The 22357-nt window shown below is 37.8% G+C and overlaps 1 pseudogene; it reads left to right on the forward strand.

The window, feature by feature from the left end:
• The first annotated feature begins 18784 nt into the window (after positions 1–18784).
• Positions 18785–22030, forward strand: LOC143710821 (uncharacterized; annotated as a pseudogene).
• The last annotated feature ends 327 nt before the right edge of the window (positions 22031–22357 follow it).

Raw genomic sequence — 22357 nt, forward strand, 5'->3', positions numbered from 1 at the left:
CCTTCCGCTTCCTCCTCCTCTGTCTCTTCCTCTTCCTCTTCCTCCTCCTCCTCTGTCTCTTCCTCTGTCTCCTCCTCCTCCTCCTCCTCTGTCTCTTCCTCTTCCTCCTCCTCCTCCTCGGTCTCTTCCTCTGTCTCCTCCTCCTCCTCTGTCTCTTCCTCCTCCTCCTCTGTCTCTTCCTCTTCCTCTGTCTCCTCCTCCTCACCCTCCGCTTTCTCTTCCTCCTCCTCCTCCTCCTCCTCTGTCTCTTCCTCTTCCTCTGTCTCCTCCTCCTCACCCTCCGCTTTCTCTTCCTCCTCCTCCTCCTCCTCCTCTGTCTCTTCCTCTTCCTCTGTCTCTTCCTCCTCCTCTTCCTCATCCTCATCCCCTTCCCCTTCTGCTTCCTCCTCCTCTCCTGCCCTCCATTGTGAAAATCACACATGCCATTTGGATTTGACATTTATATCCTGATTACTGATTATTAGGTGCAACACATTACTGAATTGAAACATGTGTGTTCAATTTTGAGTGCTTGTGTGTTACCTTTTAGAGATGCGCGGATGGGCTATTATTTCATCCGCAACCGCATCACGTAACTCATCATCCGTCCACCATCCATTCGCAACAACGTTTTTGACCAATTTTCAAAACCGCACCCGTCCGCCGTCCACTGATACAAGGCGCTGCTGATGACAGCCGCGAGACTAGAAACCGCCCGCCACCCGCCCGAATTTAATTAAAATATTTTTTTCCGTCACGTCATCCGCCCGATCCGCTGTTTATCCGCGGAGTCCGCGGCTATAACCGCCAACCGCGCATCTCTATTACCGATGACAACAGTGTGTTGCTTGTGTTTCACTTTTGGGAAGTGTTTAAAGTTCTGCAAACTGTGCGATTCAATCAATAAAGTGGTTTGTACACTTGCAACTTTGGTTTTGCAAATGGATTTTAGTGTTTTAGCAATTCAAAAATACTGTAATATGACTTAAGACAAACCATGTGTAAATTCATTAGTCGACAGCATTGCTGAGTATTTTCTGCTTAAAACTGCAGTGAACCAAAGACGGGTCAGTGAAAATCAGTGAAATCGCGGGTGTTTCTGACCTCACAGACTTGGTTAAATTGTAACCAATAAGATCAACGTGTGATCGTCAACGAGTGGATCTCTGAGCTGAGTGAGTGAGTGGAGGCGGGGCTCATTTGCATATTCATAGAACCACGTACACTAAATGAGGCAAGGGTGTCGAGTTACATTCAAGATATTTTAAGGCAGAAAATTATTTTCAAGGAAAAACTTTTAAATATGTAATTATTATTATTGACTACAGGGAGACTTTAAATTACTTAAATACCTTAATATACATGAAACACTAGTTTCCCCTATAGGGCTGGGCGATATGGCCAAAAATATTATCACAATACTTTTTTTTCCCATATCATTTGATACCGATATTTATCCTGATATGTATTTACCATTAATGGGGAAGGAAATGGATTTCACATATTTGTTAGATTAAATTGCTTTTATCCCCCAAATTAGTTTAATTGTGAAAATAAAAGCAATTTAATCAAGCTTTTAAAATGTAATCAAATGAAAATATAACAAATAATTTACAACAAAACATTGCATTTTATTTTTTTGTCAAATAAGATGCTGTACAATAGAACATAAGCTTAAAACATGGATGAAAAAATAACAATAACAATAAAGGCAAATTAATAGTTAGAGAATTGTTTGCATTACATGGCTAAGCATTTACATATTGGAATGTGCAATCATAAAAATGTCTGTCATTGCATCATCCCATGATCCAAACATAATTTCTCAACAATAAATACTTTTATATCACTGTCTCACAAGCTTAATTCAAATCACCTGAAATGAAATTTGCTAATCGGAAACAGATTTGATGGTTTGGTCCCACTTTATAATAAACATGGAATAACATTTGATACAATGCACTTATTGCGAACATTAATAGGCTATTCTTGTTACTTATACAAAGGCGTTTAGTTAGATTGTTAATGTGATCAAATTTCTTCCACAGAGATACTGAAGCCTATTAGATTTATAGGAGCCAATATTTTCTGCTTAGATAAAAAAGACACAATACCACCAGTAACCAGCAGAGGGAAGTGTCAGACTGATGATTTCATTAGAAAAAAATCAGATGTCAAGCAGCCACTGCAGTATCCTGTAAATATGGAATACACAATATATCTGTTTTGAACCCTTTTTTAAAGTCCCCCTGTGGTGAAAATCAAGCTTTTAATATTGTTTATATGTCTATGTGGTGTTTTTAATATGCTTTAAGACACACCATGTGTAAATTCATAAGTCGACAGCACTACTGAGTATTTTCTCCCTTAAACTGCAGTGAACCAAAGACAGCCTCAAAAACAGGCTTTGAAATCGCTGGTGTTTCTGATGTCACAAATGACCTTGTAACCAATCAGATCAACGTGTGATCGTCAACGAGTGGATCTCTGAGCTGAGTGAGTGAGTGGAGGCGGGGCTCATTTGCATATTCATAGAATGCATACACTAAACATGACAAGAGTGTCGAGTTACATTCAAGGTATTTTAAAGAGTAAGTTCACCCAAAAATGAAAATTCTGTCAGTATTTACTCTCCCTCATATTGTTCATCCCCGTAAGACCTTCGTTCATCTTCGAAACACGAATTAAGATATTTTTGATTAAATCTGAGAGCTGGATCACTCCTCCATAGGCTTCTTCAGGGATTGAAACTTTGCCAGCCCCAAAAAGTTATTAAAGGAGAATACTTTTTGTGTGCAAAAAAAACAAAAAATAACGACTTTATTTCAACTATTCATTTCCTTCTCTGTGGGCCTCGAGTCAGTTAACGTAGTGTAATAGCGTAGAGCTACGTCACACGTAGGCTCACTATTGGCCGACGCTGGTCATGTGGGTGATGCGTGTGACGTACAACAACAGAAGCGTACGCCATTACACTAATGAACTGACTCGAGGCCCACAGAGAAGGACATGAATAGTTGAAATAAAGTCGTTATTTTTTATTTTTTTTGCGCACAAAAAGTATTCTCGTCGCTTGATAAACTTAAGATTGAGCCACTGTAGTCACTTGGACTATTTTAACGATATCTTTAATAACCTTTAGGGGCTGGCAAACTTCAATCCCCTAGAAACCTATGGAGGAGTGATCCAGCTCTCAGATTTAATCAAAAATATCATAATTCGTGTCCCGAAGATGAACGAAGGTCTTACGAGGTTGGAACAACATGAGGGAGAGGAATTACTGACAGAATTTTCATTTTGGGGTGAACTATCCCTTTAAGGGATGAAGACATTTTTTTTTCAAGGAAAAAAACTTTTAAATATGTAATTTTGGTGATCAAGGATGATTTTTAAGGGATAAAATTATTGACTACAGGGGAACTTTAAATGTCTAGATGAAAAGTTTGTGTGGATCTTCTATATCAATTTATTCTGTGATTCAAATATTTAATGTTGTTAAATGTCTGACATAAAATGGTTAAATATCACAAATCAGAGGTAAAAATGTTACATTTATTACCTCAAATTTTGATATTATGGAACTGTTATATACACACAACCATGCCACAAATAAACTGCACATTTTATTAGCGTTATAAAGTTTTTATTTTTTATTTAAAAATTAGTTTGCGTACCTCGTCAACAATTAAAACTGCCTCACGAGTGGAATATTCTCTTTATGATCATAATTTGTGTCCAGTAAGTAGCTTAAATAAAACTCATATTTATTTATTCATACATACTGATTACTCCATGGCACATTACATTCCCCTTTTCATTAATTTCATTCTATATAGCTTAAGTCTTGTATTGGTATTTTTGTGTACACTTGATTTCTACTTTATTTGCTGTAGTATTTCTCTGTCAACAAGACAAAAGATTCTGTAAAAAAGATTCTATAAAAACATACTGAAGATGAATGTACCATTTATCCCTGCTTTTCCATACAATAGACTGTTCCATGTAATGTGTGACTGGTTATGTTCTATGGAAAAATACAGTAAAAATAGTTTCTTGATGTATTCATTACAAAGTTCAGTATTTCATTCTGGCTTTGTAGTCATAATACATTTGTGTTGTAAATGAGGAATGAGAGTGAGCGCACGAGTCTCTGTCAGCAGACTGTCCCACGCTGAGTGTCTCATCTGCACATCTGTCACTGTTATCTGCAGATCCCAGTCAGTTATTTACACTTTAATATGTGTCATTATGCACAGGATTCCTTTGATACACATTAAACATTCAGCGTTTTTTCCTCTTCACAGGGCACCTGAGTACAAAAGTGCAAGAAATCCTTTCCAAAACAGAAAAATAAAGAGAACTTGTGTCTCCGAATATGAAAAAGATGAAAAATTTAGATTTAATTATGAGATAGTGCATTTTATGACCCCAACAGTACCTTTTGAGTCGTATAGTACTGTTGCACTTAAGAAAAATATCCATAGAAAAACATGTCCTGGTAGAAAATGTGTCATTCAAAAACACTTGTGAAAAATCAATATGGAAAATTCCCTCGTTTTGAAATGGGACATACATTTACAGACTTTTCTTAGCATTAACAAAATGTGCAAACATTCATTGACGCTCAAGAAGGCAACACACACACACACACACACACACACACACACACACACACACACACACACACACACGCACGCACACACTCAATATTAAGTACCAAGAGGATGTAGCCTAGTCGTTCATAAACAGGATGATCGGTGTAAAGTGTTTGTCTGGTTGGAAATATGTAAATATTTAATGGAAGTTCAGAAAGCCAGTTGTAAATCAAAATAAGATCACTTACATTTGCATCAATTCTCTAACAGGCTGAATAAAATTAGGAGTCACATATGATTTGAATAAAATTTTATATAACATTATATCATATTACAATGTCCAAAATCAATGAGTAATCTGCACTATTGTATATGGCACATTTATGGCATAGGTAAGTATATTTTACATTGTATATGTATATTTAAGTGCTATAACAGTTGTTTCTTCCTGTCTATTAACCAAAGACATCTACTGTGAGTAGATACTTATTTTGAATGAAGTAAAATACTTCACAACCGCAACAAATGTATGTTCTACATAGAATGAGTGTGTAGTATGAATGTAATCCGGACGTACTACATTCACCGTGTATTATGTTATGACAATGATGATAATTTCCGTTTCTTTTCTTCAAGCATTTAATAAAAAATAAATAAATAAAATGTATTCGTCACGTTGTCGTTATCATCATTATCATATCAGTTGCGCCACGTTACCGCCATTCACAAATCCTCTCCCGTGGCCTCATGGGATTGTAAAGTGTCCATCGTATGCACACTTAAAGGTGCAGTCTGTAAGAATGACAGCTTGTGGTTGAAATAGGTACTGCAGTCTAATTCAAAATATCTGAGATGGTCGTTTCTCCCGATCAATCCTCAGACTCGACAGCGGTCACACGGGTTCGCAACCCGAGCACACGCAACAGGAACGAGCGCAATGGACAATGAAAATTGTCAAATTGGCAACGTGCAGTATCACGGACCCCCCCAAAAAAACAAAAAACATTCCAGCCTGGAAACATTTTTAAAGTAAAATAACTGGCTGTTTTTCAGAGAAACCAGTATGTGAACTTAGAATTTTTCCTCAATATAATGCCAACATATTATAGTATTTTTATGCTTCAGTAGAGTGAAAAAGTTACATACAGCACCTTTAAGAATCATGCCGGAAGTAGCAGGTCATCTTTGAATTCGGACATACTTCTTTTGTCACATAGTGTTTTTCGCCTACTATATAGTAGGGAAGTATGTGATTTCGGATGCAGCCATACAAAGATGGTGCACTGATATTACTTATGAATAGGAGAAAGTGCAACACGGAATATGGTGGAATAATTCCAGCCTTCTAAATAAAATAGCCAATCGCTGATTGATAAAGTCATCACGTCACTGCAGCTTCCGTTAAATGCTCCGGTTTCTGTTTTGAGACGAGCGCTCAGGACGCATTGAAATTCACAATGAAAGGGACTTTGCTGTTAACCTCGAGTCTGCAGACCGTTTTTAAAAATTCAGTGTTTTGTGACAGGTGAGAATTCCTTCTTGGGTCTGTCTTTGGTCACATGAACAAAGTCTGCAGTTATTGCAAAAGGCTATTGGTGGGGTCACTTTGATATCCCATCAATCACAGCCGGCTCCACATTGTAATAGCTCCCTAAGCAGTCATTGCATTGTTATAAATACTTGGCCAGAGCGACCAGGCAATGCAATTACTGCGTTTAAGAGAGCCTTTGGACAAGAAACAAATGCCCTTATAACATAATTGCATTGCTAGGGGTTGCTTTCTGGTCAGGTCTGAAATTATGCTTCTTTGGATCGATTTCATTCAAACAGGCACAATTTGAATTAAGGTTTTGAGACTAGTAGAGAGCTACAGATGAAAGATTTGTTCATTTACTCTGGTCTGACTGTTGTTGTAGCTGAAGGCAATGAATTTTACTCTGGAACAACAGTTTGTTAAAAGCCCCTCCTTCCGAAAAGCGCAATGTGCTCTGATTGGTCGGCTGGACCAGTGTGTTGTGATTGATCAACGGCTTCGAGTGTGTTTCTGAAATGACACGCCCCTTATCATAACCTTGAGTTTCAACGCACTACTAACTAGCTCAACCAGGCCCCGTCCATTTATTTTGCATTTGCCTTGGGCGGGAATAACTGTGCCATGTTCGTTACCGGAAGAAAGTTCAAGACTACAATTGAGGCATTTAGAAAAAAAGAAAAAAAATCAGTAGATAAAAACTCCATAATACAGTTTTGTGCTGTGAAAATTACATGATCTACAGTAGGACATTTATACAGTGCTTGTCCCTCACAGCCTCATTTTCATCTGCATTAAATTCAATATGGCCTAAATTGACTAAGGTCTATTAGCAGTAACAAGTCTGTTCTTGCTAGCCTATCGGTAAAAACTTCCTCAAGTAATAACCTAGAATACTATCTAACACTTGACGGCTGCTCTGTCAGTCCTCGTGGTCGGTCAGGAACCTGGGTGTGCTCTTTGATAGCAATCTTTCATTTGAAGGTCACGTGTCTAATATCTGTAAAACCGAATTTTTCCATCTTAAAAATATATCTAAATTACGTCGTAGGCTCTCAATGACAAATGTGTTCATGACATCAAGGCTAGATTATTGTAATGTTCTTATGGGTGGTTGCCCTGCATGCTTAATAAACAAACTACAGCTGGTCCAAAACGCAGCCGCTAGAGTTCTTACCAGAACCAGGAAGTATGATCATATTAGCCCGGTTCTGTCAACACTGCATTGGCTCCCTATTAAACATTTGTATACATTTTAAAATATTGCTGATTACTTACAAAGCACTGAATGGTTTAGCTCCCCTGTACTTGAGCGAGCTATTAACGCATTAAAGTCCGTCACGTCTATTGCGATCTCAAAGTTCTGGCCAGTTGATAATACCTAGAATATCTAAATCGACTGCTGGCGGTAGATCCTTTTCCTATTTAGCACCACAACTTTGGAACAGTCTTCCTAACATTGTTCGGGAAGCAGACACAGTCTGTCAGTTCAAATCTAGACTAAAAACACATCTCTTTGACCTAGCATTCACATAACACTCTATAGACTTCTATTATTGAATGTTAGGCTGCATAGATTAGGTCAGCCGGAACTGGGAGCACTTCCCATAAATCCTGATGTACTCGTTACATCATAAGAAGGATGTCGTCTACGCTAATATTAGTCTCTCTGTTTATCCCGACTCCCGAGGTTTACCGCAGTCCGCCGGATCAAGGCCAGGTGTGAACAGGTGCACGGAGGTATGGAAATACATATTTTGACAGACAGGTAGGACATCGTACCATTGCATTCGGACCAAATGCAGTGATGGGACAAACATTTTATGGTCCTATGCCTTCCACAGACGATATGCAGTCAAATCTAAATTTATTCAGACACCTTCAACATTTCTCACACTTTCTTATCAAAGTTTATTCGCTATAGTTTTGAAAATGGTAATACAATTTGACAAGAACTCAGAGTTCAAATCAGTTGATATTTCCCTGGTTTTGTCCATACTACTATTAGACTGTCTCACAAATGAATTATGTTGAATATCTGTCAGCTGTTAAATTTATCTACACAATTAGATAATACCAATGTAGTTCAAGCAATTACCAAGCAATTCTTAATTTTATTCAGTCTGTGGTGTAAAAAGGTTGCATTAGCAATTACATTTTTGGAACAAATCACCTACCCTAATCACCCAGTGTGTGTGTGTGTGTGTGTGTGTGTGTGTGTGTGTGTGTGTGTGTGTGTGTGTGTGTGTGTGTGTGTGTGTGTGTGTGTGTGTGTGTGTGTGTGTGTGTGTGTATAACTGGGTGTGGGAGTGGAAGCATATAAACAAAGGAACATCTACAGATGTATGACAGACGTAAAAAAAAAATATTGACGACAATGATGATGATGATGATAATAATAGTAAAAATAAGTGGAGGATGAAGGATGAGGAATATTATATGATAATATAGTCTTATATAATAATACAACAATGATATAATAAGAATAGTAATAGTAGCAATAATAATGAAAACAATATACACATAAATGTATTCCAGAGAGACACGTTGTATGATCAGCATGACGATAGTAACAAACTTTAATAACTAACGAACTTTATTGTAAAGTGTTACCACATTGTCATATCTATTGCAATGCTAAAATATTCCGAGAGTTGTCATGATAGAACTTCACACATGTTGCATATCTTCAAAATCATTCATTGCAAAATCATGTTACAATTCCCTCGTGAAAAGGTTGTATTTTCCAGAGAGACACGTTGTATGATGAGCATGACGGTACTATCGAACCTTATTGTAAACTGTTAACACATCGTCATATATATTGCAATGCTAAAATATTCCAATATTATCTTTGAAATCATTCATTTCAAAATCATGTTATATTTCCCTCTTGAAAATACTGTATTTTCCAGAGAGACACGTTGTATGCTCAGCATGTTTCCGGTTCCCACTTGAGGGCATCTGACCCCTGGCTGGAGGAACGAGGGCATCACCCTTCAGGTGTTGGGAAACACCGGGAGCTGAAGCAGCAGATGGGGAGGACATGACCTGAGACTGCTGGGACAGCTGGAAGCCTCACACCCCCTCCAGCCCACACACCTGTTACTTATTATGTTCAGTCCATCACACTTGCCCCAAGGCCCACCTTAACACAAGCCGAGTATTAATGAAGCGCTCTGTGAGTAAGCAGAGCCTATAATATTCCTGGAATACAACAGAGACTGAGAACTGATATACAGATATTGTGTGGGTTATTGACACAGCTCATATTTCCTACAAATTATGCATTTATAATGTGTGTGAATATGGCATTTAACTCTTTCCCTGCCAGCATTTTTTTTAAAAGGTTGCTAGCCACCGCCAGCGTTTTTGACAATTTTCACAAAATTTTCATGGCTCCCAGAATTTTTTGTTGTATGAATATCTGAACAAGTTTTTGTGAAAGTCTACCTCTGGATCATATTCAGAACGATGATCAAAACGCAGATGGAGTAGATCGAGTCCATCAACACCCCCAAAGCTAGTTCTAAAGCTCGTCCTGGGTCGACATTTTGTTAGGCAGTTAGGCAGAAGTTGATGATCACATTATTTTACATATGCATATGATTACATATGAGATCGCTGATTTCTGCATCTTCTTCGCTTGTGTTTTGATCAGGAGATTCAGAACTCTTTAAGAAGATGTGCCATAGCGCCCCCTACTGTATAACAGTGAAAACACAGAAAGCCGGACAGAGAAGGAAATGGGCCCACAGAGAAGGAAATGAATAGTTGAAATAAAGTCATTATTTTTGTTTGTTTTTGCGCACAAAAAGTATTCTCTTCGCTTGATAAACTTAAGATTGAGCCACTGTAGTCACTTGGACTATTTTAACGATATCTTTAATGGAATTAAATAGAAGCCTATGGAGGAGTGATCCAGCTCTCAGATTTAATGAAAAATATCGTAATTCGTGTTCCGAAAATGAACGAAGGTCTTACGGGGTTTGAACAACATGAGGGTGAGTAAATACTGACAGAATTTCCATTTTTGGGTGAACTATCCCTTTAATGTATCTGAACCTCTCGAATGCAAGCATATTTAATAGATATTCAATCATGGCAACTCTCAGAACAGTTTTAGCATGTATTTGCTAATGTATTTGTTGTTGGTGTTCTAGATCTGCTACACTGCTGCTGCAGAGCAAGTATGGACTTGCTGCTGCTAAAATATACATAGAAATGCTGTTGTGAGCATGTAAGATATGCCGCTGCTGCATAAATATACATACATACATGCATGGCAGATCTAGGCAGGTGGAGCTGGGGAGGAGGAGGGTCTCAGAGGAGCTCTGATAGCAGGACCAGCTTACAGTGAACACTGAACCAGACTTTTTAAATGATGAGCGAGCAATCTCATTGGCTGCTGGATAAGCAGAGGCCAATCAGCTTGTGCCATGCAGTAATGATGTCATTGCTTGCAGATTGCATGTAAAGGACCGATCAGCCTGTGCCATCTAGAGTTTCATGACTGAACTAAATATTTACTTACATTTTAAACTTAGGCACTAAATCAGTTTAGTAAATCACATTTGCAAAATCAACCTCATAGAAATGATCATGCCAAATAATATGGCTTGTCTTTGATGTATGTCAATCATCTTTAGATTAACTTTGCGTGGACAATGTTCAAGTTTCGGTCACACTTTATAATAGGTGACTTTAACTACTACTAGATAAAAATATTAGCTACAGTCTACTTGTTGTGTTCATGTTGTATTGCAAAACACTTGTAATTACAGAAACTAATAAAGCTGCAATTACATGCAAATAATTTTAAATATAAGTACAATGTAAAAACATGTATTTACACTATACGTACATTGTATTAAATGGTTAATTTAAAGACACTTAATACAGTGCGACCCAAATTTCTTTTTAAATACTTTATAGAAACAGTCAGTTAATATTCCTGTAACATTAGATAACATTTTTCATATATATATTTAGCAAACTAAATCTGAAAATAAGTTAACATGATCAAAGACTCTAACTGTATGGAATATCATAGGTGATACTATGTATTATAAATGTTAGGAAGATACTAAAATGCAAGAGGAGTTGGTAATCAATCAGCAAAATCTTTTGGGGGAAAATGTGCGCATACATATACAGTCTATCTTTCATCCCTCGAACTGGAATCGGCCTTTAGAGAAAATATGATGAGGAAAACAAACAACACAAACGAATGCCAGAGCAAACAAGCTTTCCGAGCTCAGAAAGTGGCCGAGGGAGCGCTAAATGAACCTCTGGTTTCCCAACGCTTCCCACAGCGGTCATCCGTCTCCATTCTCAGAACAGGTTGTCAGGAAACTGAAATGGACACTGTTCTCATCCAAGAGTAACAGCTTTTTATGTGATGATTGCCTGTGAAATTACCCAAGGATGGCTGGTAATGAAATGATTGTGTAATGTAAACACAACTCCAGAGAGAAAGAGGCCATGTAAGATCATGACAGACAGATTTGTTTTTTTGGGAGGTTCCATTTTAAATCTTCTTACATGTAAAGAAACACCCAAACTATAAAACGATATTAGCATCCAGAGACTACAACGTTATGTTTATTCTAAGAAATAATTCTGAAAGTGATTCCAATGACATAATTTATTTGTGTGTTGTGGACATTATAACTGGGTGGACTCTGCTCTTCTCATAGAAGAAGAATGATTATTACAACTTTATGGTTATAGTTATCGTTGTAATTTTTCATTGTAAAATTCCGTCATTGGTGTGAACAGACAAATATTCAGATTTCTGATTGTGTTGTTTCAGTGCTGATGACAGTTTAGTTCTCTAATTCTCTCATAAATGATCAGATATAGTAAATACTGACCATTTGTGTAAGGCTATAAGCTGTCTTGGTTGTCAAAAATAAGTCAATTCACATGCCGTGGATAAAATCAATCATCAAAATACATTTCACATTTAAGTTACACAACTGTTCAAAAGTTTAATTGGTAAAACTATTTAATCTTTGTTTGTCACCAACATTTATTCACTCAAAAATACAATAAAACAGTAATATTGTAAACTATTATTACAGTTTAAAATAACTGTTTTAATATATTTAAAACAAATTGTGTCAAATGATCCGTCATAAATCATTCTAATTGGGTAACGTGGTGCTCAATAAATAATATTTATTATTATTATTATCAATGTTGAAAACAGTTGTGTTGTTTAATGTTGTTTTTCTGGAAACTGTTACTTTTGGTTATTATTGTATGAATCGAAAGTTCAGAAGAACAGCATTTATTTGACTTTTTTTAGTGATTTCATGCATATTTGCTGAATAAAAGTATAATTTTTAGTATTTCTTTTTTTTACTTTTGAAAAGTAGTGTATATTGTATGGTTTGTAACAGTTGTATTGCTAAAACTATTTTGCAGCCATTTCATCTGATCTCCGTCTCCATCTTCTTTCTCTGCTAGCTGGGTTGTGTACAGTGCATTCATCTTCTCATTATCTCTAATTTAGCCTTCATCAGTCTCTGTGGACAATAGGTAATAGAGCATTTATACTTCAGCAGTGATTACTACAGGAGACAGTCCTACTGGAAATGGCCAAGAAATAAGCATAATTTTCCATAGCTGTTATGAGAGAAAAACAGCCCACTTATTTAAAAGACTGAATAAAATTAGCGAAAATCTAAAAAAAAAAAAAAAACAGGTAATGGAAGGTCAAGTTCATTTTGGAGGACGTTTTTGGTGGGTCAATCTGCTTGAGCAAGACAGAGGATCAGGTTTAAACCAGTTTTAACCAGGTTTTAACCAACATCTTAACCAGAATGAACCAGCTTTGAACAGATAATGTGCAACTGTCAAGATGGATTTTCCAACAGGTTCTGGAGAAAAATTCACTTATATTTTGCAAACAGTGTAAAAAGGCTTTGAGATATGCATGTTGTAAATATTTTCCTAGTGAAAAGGAAATGTGCTTAATTGTACTGAATGTGCATTTGTAGTTCCTGGATCAGTGCAAAGGAAATGTGAAATGGTTAGGTTGTGGAATCGACTTGTTAATCTCCCAGAAACAGAGTGACAAAAAAAGTTTTTCTGTGGAGTAAGAAAAAGTCTATCTGAGCTGCAGAGCTCCAGACTGTTTTTGCTGATGTACAACTCCAGTATGTATTCTGTAATAATTTGCCTTGTAGCGTCAATAACATCAGATCCAAACTGATGTCAAATTTTGAACATAAATGGCTGATTGGGATTATGGCTAAGCCAAAGCTAAGGACTTATTTACAAATTAAAGATGTATATGAAACAGAGTTGTATGTAAAGGCAAATTTGACAAGGAACCAACGATCTTTGGTGGCTCAGCTGCGAACTGGCATCCTTCCCCTGGCTTTAGAAACTGGTAGGTTCACTCAAACACCTGAAGAGGACAGACTCTGTAGATTGTGTGAGTTAGGAGAGGTTGAAAATGAAACTCATTTTGTGTTATATTGCCCACGGTACGATGATTATAGAAAGGTATTATTTGGTGAAGTGTTTGCTAAAAAGCCTGAAATGTTCTGGATTAGTGATGACGACAAGATGAAATGGTTGTTCAATTTTAATGTGTTTAAATTAGCTGCTTTTGTTTGCAAAGCCTGGATGAGACAGCAGACTTGTTTATTTAAATAAGTTCATGTATGTTGTGCCTACTGTCTGACAACTGGTCTTTTGTTGATGGTATTGGTGTCTTACAAGCCCATTAGGGCTGGGTATACAGTAGTATGCATGACACAATAATAAAAAATTATTCATTCATTCACTATAGTGCACTTCAAATATTAAAAGTACACTCAAAAAATGTTTTTGTGGCACTGTTCTTTTTACCCAAATATGTTTTGTTAAAGTAACACACATATTTCTTTTACCACCAAAACACTATTGTATTGCGTTTAATTAACTTAACCTGCATAATTTTCCACTTTACTTAATTATCAATCGTTAAACTAATTTAAAGGGTTTAATTTCGCGATAAACAAAAACTTAATTTGATTGTGTTCAATCTGCTTAAATATGTTAAATTAAAGTTTACTTAATCCGTTTGTGTTGGATTACATGAATGATTTGTGTTGCATTAACTGAAACTGGGCATTGCTTGTTAGTTCCCAGCATGCTTTGCATATAGCTGAATTAAGACAAAATAAATGTTGAAATGAATTGTTATTTTATGTGTGTTTTAGAAAATGAGGAAAGGGGAAGACTTTATAGTGTGTAATTGTGTTTAATGTTCAATTACATTGCAATTATTAGAACCATTTAAATTACAGTGGGTTACCATTGTGGAGAAGAGTAGAGCACTTGGTTAGGATGTGGACTGATTCAAATAGGTTTACTATTGTTGCTGAAAGAGCATATAAATCTTAGCATTTAGTATGTTAATAAGTGCTATTATTAGCTAATAGCTAGGTGTAGTCTAGTAATTCATTTGAGAAATTATGTAAATCCGAAATACATTTCTTTTTCAGTGCAGTTTTAAATAAAGCATGTTGACTAAACTTAATCGATTTAAGTTACAGGGAAGCAATTCCGTTGATTTGTTTGGACTCAATCAGTTGAGTTGTCACAACACAAGGAGCTTACATAGATTCAAAAAACGTCATTAACATTAATACAAAATTATTTGCTTGTGTGGAACCACTGTCCATAATTGAATTAAGTTAGTTTAAAGAGTAATTTTTTTGAGTGTATATTTAATATATCCTGCGAGTCTGTGTTCCCTGACAATTCTAGTTTCAAACCACACAAAGTACAACTTTAAAAAGTGCACATACAATCATTGTTTTAATCATCTTTTGTAGTGTTTAAGTAGGCCTACACATATTTTTGTGTTGACTAACATACTGAAACTCATGTAAAATACTTGATTATAATTTTTACTGTAGTGCGTTATTTGATATTACATTTAAAGTTAATATATGTATTTTAAATTGACTAAATTGCAACTTCATCATTATAAAAATATTTAATTGCATTGTTTTAATAGAAATTATATCAAAATGTATTTTATTTAACCATAAATGCATGTCAGAAAGTTCGGCAGGACTCCTTAACCATATTTCAAAGAATAGAAGATGTAAAGATGTACTTAACCGCATAAAAAAAGGAAAAGTTCAGGTAATAGCATTTAATATAAACTACAGTTCAATAATAACATGCAATTAAGTGGCCGAAACATTACATTCATTCTGCACTTTATTCTTTTAAAGTATATTATTTAAAGTATTACTTCTATTTCACAAGAATTGTCATGTCATATGAAATGGATTTGCCATATTTCTTTGGAGGAGCACAGCTTCCCATTGTTTGTCTGGATGGCCAGCAGAAACTTTGTGCTGGTCAACAGAACAGAAGTGGACGTTGCATTGACAGATAGATTAAAAGAGGGCCCAAACATGAAGCTTTGTCCCCTGTCAGTCATTAACAGTCGTTAGCTGTGAGTGATGATGGTGTCATGAGGACGCTTCATTCAGCATGTGCGAATTCGTCATGATTTTCGTACTCATAAAGTATGCTTGTGGGTTGAACATTTCTTTCTGAACATCCATCTCGGTCATCATCTGTTATCAATCAGAAAGCTAGAGGGAGGGATTCAGGGATTCTGGGATTCTTGCTGGTGCCCCAACAATCCACACAAAACTCCACCTCGACTCTCATAAAACATCTTCTGTCCATCATTCAGAACGACTGCCAAATCCCTGTGGTTGCGAGAATCGAGACTCTCACATTAACTTAAATGCTAGTCATCCATGCTGAACCAACATCTTCATAATAAAACTGCCTGACAGATGTTAAATCTATAGTTTGCACAGAACTGAAACATACTGTGAAGCTCCAAAAAAAGAAAAGAAAAAAAAAAGCACCATAAATAAGGCATATTGTGTGCATTTGACTATTTCCAATGGTTTGTGTAAAGAACAGACTGAAATTGAAGTCGGTACTCACTAAAAGTTGTGCCCTTTCTCAGCTCTTCAATCCGATTCTCCATTACGCATATGCAAATTGGGATATTTTGAACCAATGACATTTGCCATCAATGATGTCAGACCGCATCATTTCTGAATCTGAACCTGCTGATGTGAATAAGATTTCAGAGCTTCAGCTTAAGGAAATATTCTTTTAAAGTCCCCCTGTAGTTAATAATTTGATCCCTTAAGACTCATCTTTGATTACCAAAATTACATATTTTCTTTTTCCTTGAAAGAAAATTCATCATGCGTTAAAATAGCTTGAATGTAACTCGACACCCTTGCCTCATTTAGTATACGCAGTTCTATGACTATGCAAATTAGCCCCGCCTCCACTCACTCACTCAGCTCAGAGATCCACTCGTTGACGATCACACGTTGATCTGATTGGTTACAAGGTTTGTGATGTCAGAAACACCAGTGATTTCAAACCGTGTTTTTGAGACTGTCTTTGGTTCACTGCAGTTTTAAGGAGAAAATACTCAGCAATGCTGTCGACTTATGAATGTCTTAAAGCGTATTAAAAACACCACATAGATATATAAACAAAGCTGGATTTTCACCACAAACTTTAAATTTCTGTTTGTTCCTCACACAAAGCTGTTGCATTTACCTGCTTTCAAGACTTGCAGTTTATGAAACTTTATGAAACTTTTTTTTTCTTCTTCTTCTTTTGTGCTTGTGGGTGGGTAAATAATTTCACTGGTGACAGTGATTTTTTCCTTTAACCACTGGAATACACTAACTCAAAATGTAAGAGTGTATTAAAATCTTTCATTTGAGACATGTTGGCAAAAAACTTACTGTTTATTTTAACCAATGAAAATAATGTCACATATCATTGGGACTTTGAGGCAAACTGACATAGATTAAATATACAATGTTATAAAATTCAATAGCAGATCAAATTATTTGGTTTTGGAAAAGTTCATACCGACAAGTTCATTTTAAAATCTGAGCACAGTTTGAGACTAATTACTGAAACCTTATAGACATTGAATAGAGAGCAAACTGAGATTTTTGCATAATCTTGGTACTCCCATGTGTGTTTTCATTGGTTTGGAGAAACAAAAGAGGTTTTTCTATGGGTTATACTAAAACCAAAATACAGAAATATTCTTATTTGAGTAAGCTTTAATATAGGCTGCAATGTTAAGATTTAATAAAGGTATGCACTATTTTCTTATTTAGCTACTTTGTAACATTTTTATTAGTACGTCCGTATAAGATTCAATTTATTCCACTTGTATGTGTGTGTGTGTGTGTGTGTGTGTGTGTGTGTGTGTGTGTGTGTGTGTGTGTGTGTGTGTGTGTGTGTGTGTGTGTGTGTGTGTGTGTGTGTGTGTGTGTACTTGTATAGTTATCTTTGTAAAAACAATATGAAAATATACAAGACAAAAATAAATAAAAATATGTAAATGGAATAGGTTTATTCCTAATAGGTTTAAATGAGATTTAGGGATAGAAAATATTATTTGCTCAGTATTAAACAATGGAGTTCAGCAAAAAGTCCCCACAAGGATAGAAATGAATTCAGACCGAACCTAAAATATAGTTGTTGTTCATCATGTCTCATCATGCATGTAATGAATCTGATGGCCCAGATCGTTTATTCTTTCATTTGTCAAGCTTGTGCTTCAAAGCTTTTTTGGTGTTGGTTCTTGGAGGGAGGGAGGGTTTCGTTTATCCCAGATAACTCAGTCTGTGTGGTTGTGGATCCCATCAAATCCCGTCATTCTGAACAAAAGAGAACAGAATAAATTAGTTATTAGAACTTATGGTAAGAAAGTAGCTTCGTCTTTTGAAAGTTCAATAATCAGATTCCTTTGATAATCCCACACCTCGCTTTCCCGTCATCCTGCTGGTCTCAGTTCAGATCTATTGTGTTACTCTCCTTTAAAAGACTGTCTCTCAGGTGTAGTGTTTCAGCGGGAAGCGAGCTCTCTCCCGTCCGCCCGTGTCTTTAGAGAAATGAGGCTGTATAATGTGTGCAGAGAATATTGTTCAGCAGATAATGGTCTCCGTGTTAGTGGGTCAGAGGCGTAGAGAAGCACTTCATCCGTCATAATGACCCGGCCGGTGTGAGGGATTGACGCAGAGCCCTAGATTGAGTTTCATTCGATGCTCCCTGAAAAGCCTGTGGAATCTCAGAGTTTGTTTGCAGAATTTTAATGATGAATGTTTACAGTTTCCATGCCGACTCTCCCTTCCTCGGATGAATGTATTAGTATTAAACTTAGATTTTTCAGTAACACTTTAGAAAACTCTTGCTTCATTAATTAGTAACAAATGAGTAACGCACTATTAACATTCTGGTAACTACTATTAACTAACAAGAAACTGATTAACGAATAAGTAAGTAATAGCGCTCAGTCAAATGTGGTAATTCACTATTAGCTAATCAGTAACTACTATTTTTCATATCTCACTGAAACTACATACAGGTTCATAATTAATATTAATAATGCATAATGTAATATAAGGTAATGGTAACCTATTAGTAATGAATCAAGTGTGACTCCTACATCCATCTAAAGGAACTACTAATAATTTGGATCAGTATTCTAAAGTGAAAAGATTGATAATTATCTAATATTGTAAGTCATTGTAAGATTTTAAGGTTTCTGTAAGGTTTTGGATAGTAATGACTCAAGTGTTACTACAACTTTCACTAGATGTTCCCTGAAAAGCCTGTGGAATCTCAGAGGTTTGTTTGCAGAATTTTAATGATGGATGTTTACAGTTTCCATGCCGTCTCTCCCTTCCTCCGACGAATGTAATAAATGTACTGGTTGCATTTTTCCCCCACAAGGTCAAGCAGAGGTGAAGTACTGTGTGTTACGCTTGTTTTAACTAATTGTCCATTCTTCTTGTTTTCAAGAACAAAACCGAACCAGAATTCCAACCAAGAGAAAAATTGTATTGCTTGTAACATTTAAAGTTAGATTTTTCTCATAAAATTCAATATCAAAAAATAAAAATTGAAGCAAATGAGACAGTTGTTGTCTTGATTGTGTCTAGTTACCACTAAGTGCAAATAGCCTGTCTTGTTGACGAAGCTATTTACACTAACTCTCATTGTGTGGCTGAGCTGATTGGAAATGGAAAAGGAATCAGATTGGTAATGAGACGGTGGCGTGAAGAATAAAACTGCGGATTTAGCAGCTAATAACCAGACTGCACTTACTAGGGTTAGGATAAGGCTGTAGTTTAGGGTTAGTTGCATGAAATTACTGTACATCACACTAAAGTAAAGTTACCAACTTTTTTTACCCTTCAAAATTATAGAGGAATTATGAGAGTCTCAGGAGAAAAATCAGAGAATCTGAGATGCAAGAGGCAATTTACTCTCCACATCTCACCGCTGTCAATGAGATAAAAGTGTGATATTAAAGAGATCTAATTTCTTTTCGTTTAGGCCTTGTAAGTATAAATACACATCCACACATGGTAAAGAGTTACCAACTTCTTACACCGATAACATCATATGTCCTTAAGATGACTTTTTTAAAGATTACATCTTTCTCATTATTCTTCTCGAGTAATATCAGATATGTGTAAACATCCTCTATGAGCTTTATTTAAGCCTTGGGAGGACAAGCTCCCTCTAATGAAAACCCAGGGTCATGAACTTAATTAGATGTAACCAGAAGATAGAACTTTCCAAACAGATTAATGGAAACTGCCAAATTACTTTAATTCATACTGTAGATGACAGATTTGACCTGTGTGCTGTCCCGTTGCCAAGAGGCTATCCAACTTCCTGTTGAGCAATAAGTACACCAGCAAGAGAAGGCAGAGGGGACCTGGCTGTGCTGTAGCTGGACCTAACCAAGACCTATGGCTCAATAACCCACAAGCTGGTGGAGGCCGCACTGGAGAAACACCATGTACCGCAGAAGGTGAAAGATCTCATCCTGGACTATTACAGCAAGTTCAGCTTGAGAGTCTCCCCTGGCCAGCTAACATCTGACTGGCACCAGCTGGAGGTGGGGATAATCACTGGCTGTACCATCTCAGTGACCCTCTTTATGCTGGCAATGAACATGCTTGTCAAGGCAGCTGAAACAGAGTGTAGAGGCCCCCTCAGCAAGCCTGGAGTAAGGCAGCCTCCCATAAGAGCATTCATGGACGACCTCACAGTGACAACAACGGCGTTACCAGGAGCTAGGTGGATCCTCCAGGGGTTGGAGAGACTCATGTCATGGGCACGCATGAGCTTCAAACCGGCAAAGTCCAGGTCTCTGGTCCTAAAGAAGGGGAAGGTTACAGACAGATTCCGTTTCAGGCTGGGAGAACACCAGATCCCGTCAGTCACTGAGAGACCCGTGAAGAGCCTTGGGAAGGTCTTCAACTGCAGCCTGAATGACAGAGACTCCATCAAGGCAACCGGTGCTGACCTGGAGGGATGGATGAGAACAGTGGATAAGTCTGGGGTCCCTGAAAGATTCAAGGCCTGGGTCTACCAGCATGGAATCCTCCCAAGAATCCTCTGGCCTCTGCTTATCTATGAGGTCCCCATGACAGTGGTGGAAGGTTTTGAGCAGAAGGTGAGCGCCTATCTCCACAGATGGCTGGGCCTGCCGCGTAGCCTAAGTAACATCGGGCTATATGGGAACACCAACAAGCTCAGGCTCCCTTTTAGCTCAGTCAGGGAGGAGTTTATCGTTGCATGGACACGGGAACACTTGCAGTACTCTGGATCCAGAGATGCTAAAGTGTCCGGCGCAGGGATTTTTGTGAGGACAGGGAGGAAGCGGAGGGCAGCCGAGGCAGTCCAACCGGCAGAGACGTGGCTGAAGCACAAGGCCATCCTTGGAATAGTGGCGCAAGGCAGAGCTGGACTTGGGAGTCTAACAGCGACCCGATATGACACTGCCAGCGGAAAGGAGAGGCAGAGGCTGGTACAGGAGGAGGTGCGAGATTCTGTCGAGGAAGAGCGAACCAGCAGAGCAGTGGCTATGTGGCTGCAAGGTGCCTGGATGAAGTGGGAGCAAGCGATGGAGCGGAGTGTCACCTGGAAGGAAATCTGGAAGTGGAACCCCCAGAAAATCAAGTTCTTGATTCAGGGGGTCTATGGCGTCCTCCCAAGTCCATCCAACCGGGACACATGGGGCAAAATAGAAACCCCTGCATGCCCTCTTTGTTCCAAATTAGGGACATTAGAAAACATCCTGAGCAGCTGCTCCAAGGCTCTGGGTGAGGGCCGGTATCGATGGAGGCTCGACCAGGTCCTCAAATCCATCGCTGAGGCAATTAGCAAGGGGATCAAGGACAGCCGATACACCCATGCAAGGCCATTCACTTCATCAAGGAAGGACAAAAGCCAGAGAAAACATCGAAAAATTGCTCTGTAGGTTTGCTCTCCACGGCCTGAGACTGGGTGATGACAGTTGACCTGGAAAGGCAGCTGAAAATCCCAACACACATAACCCAGTCCAAATTGAGACCTGACAACATCTTGGTCTCTGAGGCCACAAAACATCTGATCTTGTTAGAGCTGACAATGCCATGGGAGGAGAGGATGGAGGAAGCTCAAGAGAGGAAAAGGGAGAAATACCAAGAACTGGTGGAGGATTGTCGGAAGAACGGATGAAGGACCAGGTGTATGCTAGTAGAGGTGGGCAGAAGGGGATTCGCTAATTACTCCCTGAGCAAGGCCTACAGTACGCTGGGCATAACAGGTGCTAACCGAAGAAGAGCCATAGGCAACAATGTGGGGGCAGCAGAAAAAGCATCCAGATGGCTCTGGTTAAAGTGGGGAGAGCAGTGGGGGCGGTAGAATGCCACTTGGACACAGGCCGGGGTCTGATCAGCCTCGGTCGGGTCGCCTGGACGAGAGTGTCTGTGGTAAGACCCAAAACACCCAGTGACTCCTGGAAACAACACTGATGATGTGTCCAAGGTTGAGCATCAGAAGATGTTTCTGTAAACTAAAATATAATATAAAATAATATAATATAATACAAAATACAAATAAAATATAAAATAAAATAATTTCAAAATTGTTCGATACATTTTCCATAAAACTACCACAAACAGAAAATAAAGGACCACCATGATTGAACAATTACTGTATTCATATGTTTACTAGATTGCAACCTGAGTATTCACTGTTCTAAGTCAGATTATTGCAGTGCATCTATAAGTACCTGTGTTAGGACTTTGGTAGCTAATTATTCCTTTATACAAAGCTTGTTATAAAATCACTCGCCAGTCTGTTGAGGAAGAGAAGTGAACAGTGTGCC

The sequence above is a fragment of the Siphateles boraxobius genome, unplaced genomic scaffold (genome assembly GCF_051911475.1).
Source record: "Siphateles boraxobius isolate OS27281-9 unplaced genomic scaffold, OSU_SipBor_1 48, whole genome shotgun sequence".
In the NCBI taxonomy this organism is placed as follows: Eukaryota; Metazoa; Chordata; class Actinopteri; order Cypriniformes; family Leuciscidae; genus Siphateles; species Siphateles boraxobius.